Source organism: Typha angustifolia, chromosome 15, assembly GCF_048772165.1.
Source record: "Typha angustifolia cultivar Huaian chromosome 15, ASM4877216v1, whole genome shotgun sequence".
NCBI classification, from domain to species: Eukaryota; Viridiplantae; Streptophyta; class Magnoliopsida; order Poales; family Typhaceae; genus Typha; species Typha angustifolia.
Window position 1 is genome coordinate 10,991,906 of NC_133253.1, and position 7,562 is coordinate 10,999,467.

Genomic DNA, 7,562 nt, shown 5'->3' on the forward strand with positions numbered 1-7,562 from the left:
TAAGTGTTCACAAATACAGAGAACGCATTTGGTGCATTCGAACGCGTTCGACCCCGTTCGAACGCGATCGACGAAAATCCACTGTTTCTAGGGTTAATAATTGTCATTTTTGAATTGTTTGGTTAGCCTCTTAAGGTGTGGATGGCAACCAAAAAGAGGATATGCAATAAAATGAGTTTTTGCCCTAATCTTTTTCTTCTTCTACTCTCTCATTCCCTCATCCCCTAGCTCTGCCACCTCTAGCCTCTCTCGACTGGCCACTCACCCTAGTCCCTTAGGGGTGGCCCACTCCTCCCCCTTCTTCAAATATCTCTATCCTCGCCCTAACCATTTTCATCATCCATAATCCTTCCACCACCACCTTATTCATTGATGTCACTCATTACCATCGGCCTACCATCTTTATAATCTACCTAGGAACTCATGCCTCCATCCACGAATCCAAAAAATGACTCCCTAATGTTTGCCCACTTATCTAAAGATATCTTTGGATCTTGCTATCCGATTCTCCTAAAATTAGATTTGTTGAAAGCTTTTTTCTAGGACTATGACTTATCAAAATTTCATGTTGATTTGATGGTTATATCTTCAGGAATCCTTTTTTAAAGTTTCGTGCAAGATCTTGTCCAGATCTAAAAGGAGATAGATCAAACCTTAATCCAAGGGAAGATCGTACCATAAAACTTTATCTAGAGATGATTTCAGTTGAGTATATTTTATCATACATTTGATTAGGTTGATCTGAGATATGAGTACATTGGTGACATATAGAGATGATTGTTAGATGACTATATTATTATAATTTTATGTCGAGATAATCTCTAGCAGTAGTATGCATGTGTTAGATACATGATTAGAGTCTGTATTGCATTATCTTTCTTTTGGCTTCTTTACCTCCTAAATTCCTGACTTGCATGATTCATCTGTCTGGATCTTTAAGCAATTCATCTTTATCTGATAGTTTTAAGCCTCTTTCCATATTAGTGTCCACTAGAGCAGCATTTAATAGACCTGCATCTTTGATTATTTCTAATGCATATTTTCTCTGTGACATAAAAATCCCATTCCTAGATGCAGAGATTTCTATTCCTAGAAAATATTTCAACTCGCCAAGGTCTTTAAGATTGAAATTTTTATGCAAATGCTTCTTGATGGCAGCAATACTGTTTGGATCATTTCCAGTGATCAAAATGTAATTGACATAAATTAGGAGAATGGTAAAGGACTTGCCTTTCTTTTCGGTGAAGAGGGAGTAATCGGCTCGTGATTGTAGAAAGCCAGCGGAAGTGATGACAGAAGAAAACTTTGAAAACTATTGGTGGGAGGGTTGCTTCAATCCATAGAGCGATTTATATAGGCGACAGACGAGATGTTCCTCCCCCTGTCTCCGAAGCCCTGGTGGTGGAGACATGTAAATTTCTTCAATCAGGTCACCGTGGAGGAATGCATTGTGGACATCAAGCTGATGAAGTGGCCAGCCTCTGGCAGCAGCTAAGGCAAGAAGACAGCGAACAGAAATAATTTTTGCTATGGGAGAGAGTCTTGTGGTAGTCGATGCTCTCCATTTGGGTGAATCCTTGAGCAACCAAGCGCGCCTTATGTCGCTCTATTGTGCCATTAGAGCGACGTTTGATCTTGTAAACCGACCGACATCCTATGGGTTTCTTGCCAGCCGGAAGAGAGGTCAGACTCCATGTGCTGTTGGTAGCAAGGGCATCTAACTCAAGCTTCATTGCATCACACCATTAAGGGTTGGTGATAACTGCATTGTAAGAGGTCGGCTCTCGCTCTTGACTAATAGAAGCAATAAATGATTTGTGTGCAGGTGTACAACGATGATAAGAAAGGTAATTGGTTAGTGGGTACCTTGTCCCTTTGTGCGAATCTGGAGAGGAGGTGGTGACTGGATCAGAGGGAGGATGCGTGAGAAAATAATGAGAACCAGAAAGGGAAGGATGTCGATAGTGACCTCAAATATCACAATGAATAACATCAAATGGTTTAATAGAGAAAGTATTACTGACATTAAAAGGTAAACGACTTTGTTTGGCAAGTGGACAAATAGAGCAAGATTTATTGGAATTAGCAGAAAAATTTAAGAAATTTTGGGCAATAAAATTCAAACGGGAAGATGATACATGCCCTAAGTGGTTGTGCCAAAGGTCGGTAGGTGAGATGGTGAGATTGCATGTTGGTTGGTTTGAGGACGTGGCTTGTTTAGTGGTAGACTTTCCTGTTCCTAATGCCACCAGATAATAGAGTCCGTCATGCATTTCACCCAAACCAATCATCTTCCTTGTATCCAGATCCTGCAAAATGCACCAATAAGGGAAAAATGTCACTGAACAATTTAAGCCTTTTGTCAATCGTCCTACTGACAACAAATTAACTTTGAATGTAGGAACAGATAACACATCATGCAATTTATAGACGAAATTCAAAGGCATAGATCCTTTAGCAATAGTTTTGGCCTTCTCTCCACTAGGTAATAATACGGGTGACAATGAGCAACCTTTGTCTTTATGTAGTATTTTTGATGATGAGGTGATATGATTTGTTGCACCACTATCGATAATCCAATTTTGACGAGCTAATTAAGACAAACCTAGTTTCGTGACCGCATTTGCCTTAGGATTAGGGGTACCTTCTGCTTGATTATTGAGAAGTTCCATAATGTGTTTTAATTGGGCCTCTGTGAATGTGGTGTTAGGTCCACCTTATTCACAGTTCGTCTGGTTGACTGCAGAGTAATTGGGCTGAGTAGAGCCTGAGCCCGGATTGGACTTGGCCTTTGGATGGCCAGGGGGGTAGCCATGTAATTTGTAACACTTTTGGACCCAATGTCTATCGGCATCACAATAGGTGCAGTGGGGTCGCACCTTTCCAGAACCGGGTCCATTACGTCTGTGATTATAATCAGAACGATCGCTCCTCTCGTTCTTCCCCGGTGATGGTGGATAAAGCTTGCGGATAGCCATGGCAGCAACCGAGGTCGGCTCGGTGGAGGCAGAAGCAACTCCAAGATGGCGTTGTTTCTCCTCTTGAGCAATGAAGGAGTATGCTTCGCGAACCGAGGGGGAAGGTTTCATCAAGATGATTTGACCGCGGATTGCACTGTAAGATTCATTCAAACCCATTAGAAATTGCATTACCTTTTGTTGCTCTGATTGTGGTGTTTCACAATGCATCCCTAGCTCGTCCCATAAGGTTTTCAATCGAGTATAATAGGTGGAGACAGAGGTGGTTTCTTACTTGTGGAGGGCGATGTCTCGTTGGATCTCAAATATGCAGGCTAGATTGCCTTGAGAGAATGGGGTATTGAGGTCCTCCCAAACATCTCTAGCAGTGGAATAAAAATTCATATTGTCAGTAATTTCTGGATCACAGGTGTTGACTATCCAAGAATGGATAATGTCATTACATCTTGACCAAATGGCATGACCTTCAGGATCATCTGCTTTTAAAGGAGCTAAGATAGACCCATTGATGAATCCGAGCTTATTTCTTGTATTCAAGGCTTGAATCATGGATCTTTTCCAACTGGAGTAGTTATCTCCATTGAGGGGCTTGGAAACGAGAACCAATCTGGAATGATCGGAAGGATGGATAAAGTAAGGGTTAGAGAGGTCAGTAGGGGATTTTTTTTTTCCCTACCTTTGATGGATTTGGTAGAACAACACCTTGAGAAGAAGAATGATTATCTTCAGCCATTGAGGATAGTGTTGCTATATACAAGGAAAGTAAATAACAAACAGATTAACCAAATCAATAATAATAGTAATAAAATCTGATTTCAATATTTCTTTCCTGATTTTGATATTTCTTTCTAATACTCCCCCTCAAGTTGGAACCAAATATGATTTCAATATTTCTTTCCAACAAACACCCTTCTCAAGTTGGAACCAAATATGATTTCAATATTTCTTTCCAACAAGGTTAAGTCATATTCCCGTTCAGTATAGTCACTACATCCTTAGCATCAGTTTCAATAGTAATATCTAGTTTTAAACCCTATCTTGTTGCTTCCTGGACAACACATAAGATAGACTTGATTTCAGCTTCACAAACCGAGTCTACTGAAACAGAATTCTAAGAGGACCAAAGCAAATCATCTAAAGATATAGACATATAAAAGCCAATTCGTGCCGCACCCCAAATGTCAAGAAAAAATCACATTTGTTTGATTATACACCATACCACCAAATTCTTTCTACAAGTCTTGTTGAGTTGAAGCAATCTTTTTATCCAAACCCCAAGATATTTAGAATCCTTAGCTTGCCAATTGATAAGATAAGCTAGATCTTCTACTGAGCAAGTTGTCCAACCATGCATCAAATAAGCATCATTCCTACCAAAGCCACCAAACAATATAAATGCACACAAGCCAATCCATGCTGCACTCGAATGTCAAGAAAAAACCGCATTTGTTCGATTATATACCATAGCACCAAATTCTTTCTTACAAGACTTGCTGAGCCAAAGTAAGCTTTATATCCAACCCCAAGATATCTACAATTCCTTAGCTTGCCAATTGATAAGGTGGGCTAGATCTTCTAATGAGAAAGTTGTCCAACCATATATCAAATAGCACCGTTCCTACCAAAGCCATCAAATAATATAACCAACAACTATTTCCATTGTACACTCCTTTGAAGAGGATAACATAAGGAGATCGCATAAACCATCCAGATCGGCAATATATCATCATGAACAACTTCTTAAGATAACCTAATTCCGCACTTCCTTAGCAACAGCACAATGAAAATATAGATGATTCAAGGTCTCCAAAGCAACATGACAACGTTGAAACATATGATTTGAAGTGGCAAACACAGCCCATAAAGTATCAGCAGTGGGTACTTTGACCTAGAAAAAATGCCATAAGAATTGCTTTATACGTAGTCCACAAGGTATCCTTCAAACATTATTCCACCCTAATGGTTGATAATAGGATAAGTTAGATGATTGTAAAAGACAATAATATAGAGGGATACCATCGTATGATCTTCACAACTCTCATCCAACCTGACTAGTGTAACAACCCAGTCTTAAAAAAATTGCATGGCACAGTGAGGTCGAGCACACTAAACTTATGTGGGGGCACCATGTGCCCCCAGCCACCGCCCCAACTTTCCTTTCTTTTCATGCTAATTATTCAATTGATTTTCCTTGGCTATTTAAATTATCTTTAGATAGTTAATTGTTTTGAGAATATATAAGTGTAATTAGTATAATTATAATTAACTATAATTATAAATATTTTGCACACACATATATCTATAAATTATATATATATTGTATATTAATACATAGTTTATTTTATTACTTATAATCTGATACATATATATACATATATTCTAGCAACTTATTATTTGCAATAAAATAGTACATGATTAAGTAAACACTATTTTATATGTAATTTCTAATTAGTCAAGACTAAGAATAACAAAATAGTTATAATTAGACTTTGTATATACTTATAATTTTTATAATTATATATATTTAACCATTGTATGTTTATATAAAAAGAGATTAACTATACTCTATAATTAGCAAACTAGGGTTCTTAATAAATAAATATAGTTTTTAATAAGAACATATTAATGCTATCATAATTAAATATAATTATAAATTCAGTTATTTAACAAATGACTAACTTTATATTATCTAAATTTTATATCTCGAACCCTTTATTTGAGACACTATGAGTTGATATTACGTTGAGGGATATAAGAAATATGTGCCTTAGATATTCTATAATCACATGAATAGTCTAACCTTCTAGATAGCTTTTGTAAATTAGGATATATTAAATTTATATATACATATTTGTTTTAGCTTCCAGCATGCTTATCTAGTACTATATAGAGATAATTAAATATGAGCATATTATTTATCATTCATTTGTTAGGTTAATTTCGAGCATTGTATCCATATAACATAAAATGATTAGAGACGGATATATTATCTATATTTTATTTGTTAAGTTAATCTCTAGTATTAGTATGTAAATGATGGATATATATTTGGAGAATGCATTGCATTATATATATATTTTTTTGGACTTTTTACCACTTAAATTTCTGAATTGCTTAATTTGTTATAGTACTAGATAAATATATACAATCTATCATTTAGAAGAAAATCATAAATATGATAGTTGTTTAGGAAGAATGGGGATATCAGATATATTGCTCGCTATTTGTGAGGGTGATATGGACCTGGACTCAAAGGATAGATCTAGGTTAGTTGCAGAAATATTAGTCTGTGTAGTCTTAGAAGGATATTCACAAAATATTTCTATGATACGAGAAAATTATGAAACTGGATGGATATTTACTTTAGAAGTTTTCTATCTATGTTTTTGGTATTTAGATTCGCATACAATATGGGTCCAATTTGGATCTAATCTAGGATTATAGAGTTGGAGATGGAATCCATGTAGAAGGCTAGAGCGATTTGGTGATGGGTTTGATGCGACAATGGTGATGATATGTTTCTTGACCTATCGGGTAAGAATGGTGGTGATGGAGAGGACGGTGGTAGAAAGCAGCGGTGATGGAGTTGGTGGAGTGGATGAGTTGGCTGACAAAATTAGGTCAAAGGTGGTGGCCGACAACTTGGTTGGTGGAGGCATGGAGGAGATGGTGGACGAGGTGGTGGAGGCTAGTCGGATATGAGAAGAGAAGAGAGCGGAGAGGGTGATCGATCCTAAGGGACTAAAAGGATTGATAGAAAAGGAGGGATGAGCTAGTCGATGGCCAAAGCTTGGGTAGCGGCTAGGGTTTGAAGGAGCTATGGAAAGGTGTGAGCGAGAGAGAAAGAAGAGAAGATATGAGTGACTCAATCAATTAATTCTTCAATAATACCATCTAGTTGCACTCCACATTATTTAAAAGAGGATAACTTGACTCGACCCAACTAAGTAATTAATTAACTTAAACCATAACAAGCTAAAATAATAAATGACTCAATTGAAATTGAAATCAACTTAGCTGAAATAGAATTCCACTAAGCTAAGTTAACCGACTTGACCTAACAAGTTCAATGTCCCATGAAGTGGTCCAACTTGACCCGAAACATATTAATCCACCATGCTTTTACTCGCTTTGTCCTCAAAGCAATAGCTCAAATGGGTTCAATCAACTCTAACTAAGATTTGGGTAGATCGGGTGGAATCATCTTCATAGGTCTATTAGTGGCTTGATCCTCCTTCTTCTTGGACTTGAGTTTGATCATCTCTATACCATTCAAGTAGACTTCTCTCAGCTATGAGAAGGAAGAAAAAACCAGATCGAAGAAAATAGGACAAGTCAGCTAAGTTGGGTTAATGCAAGAACAACTTAGGCCACCGTGATATTGCAACCGTGATGGCCTTGGATGGAGCTGTCGATGGCTAGGGCAACTCCAATGTGTCCCTCTATATCCAATGTGGCTTAGGCAGCCCCATCCTCTGTATAAGGCTCTGTGACAATTGGTTTTGGGTAGCCCCACTATTGGATGCAAGATGGCACCAATTTTGCACCAACTCCGATCTAGCCACATGTATTGTCTATCCCACT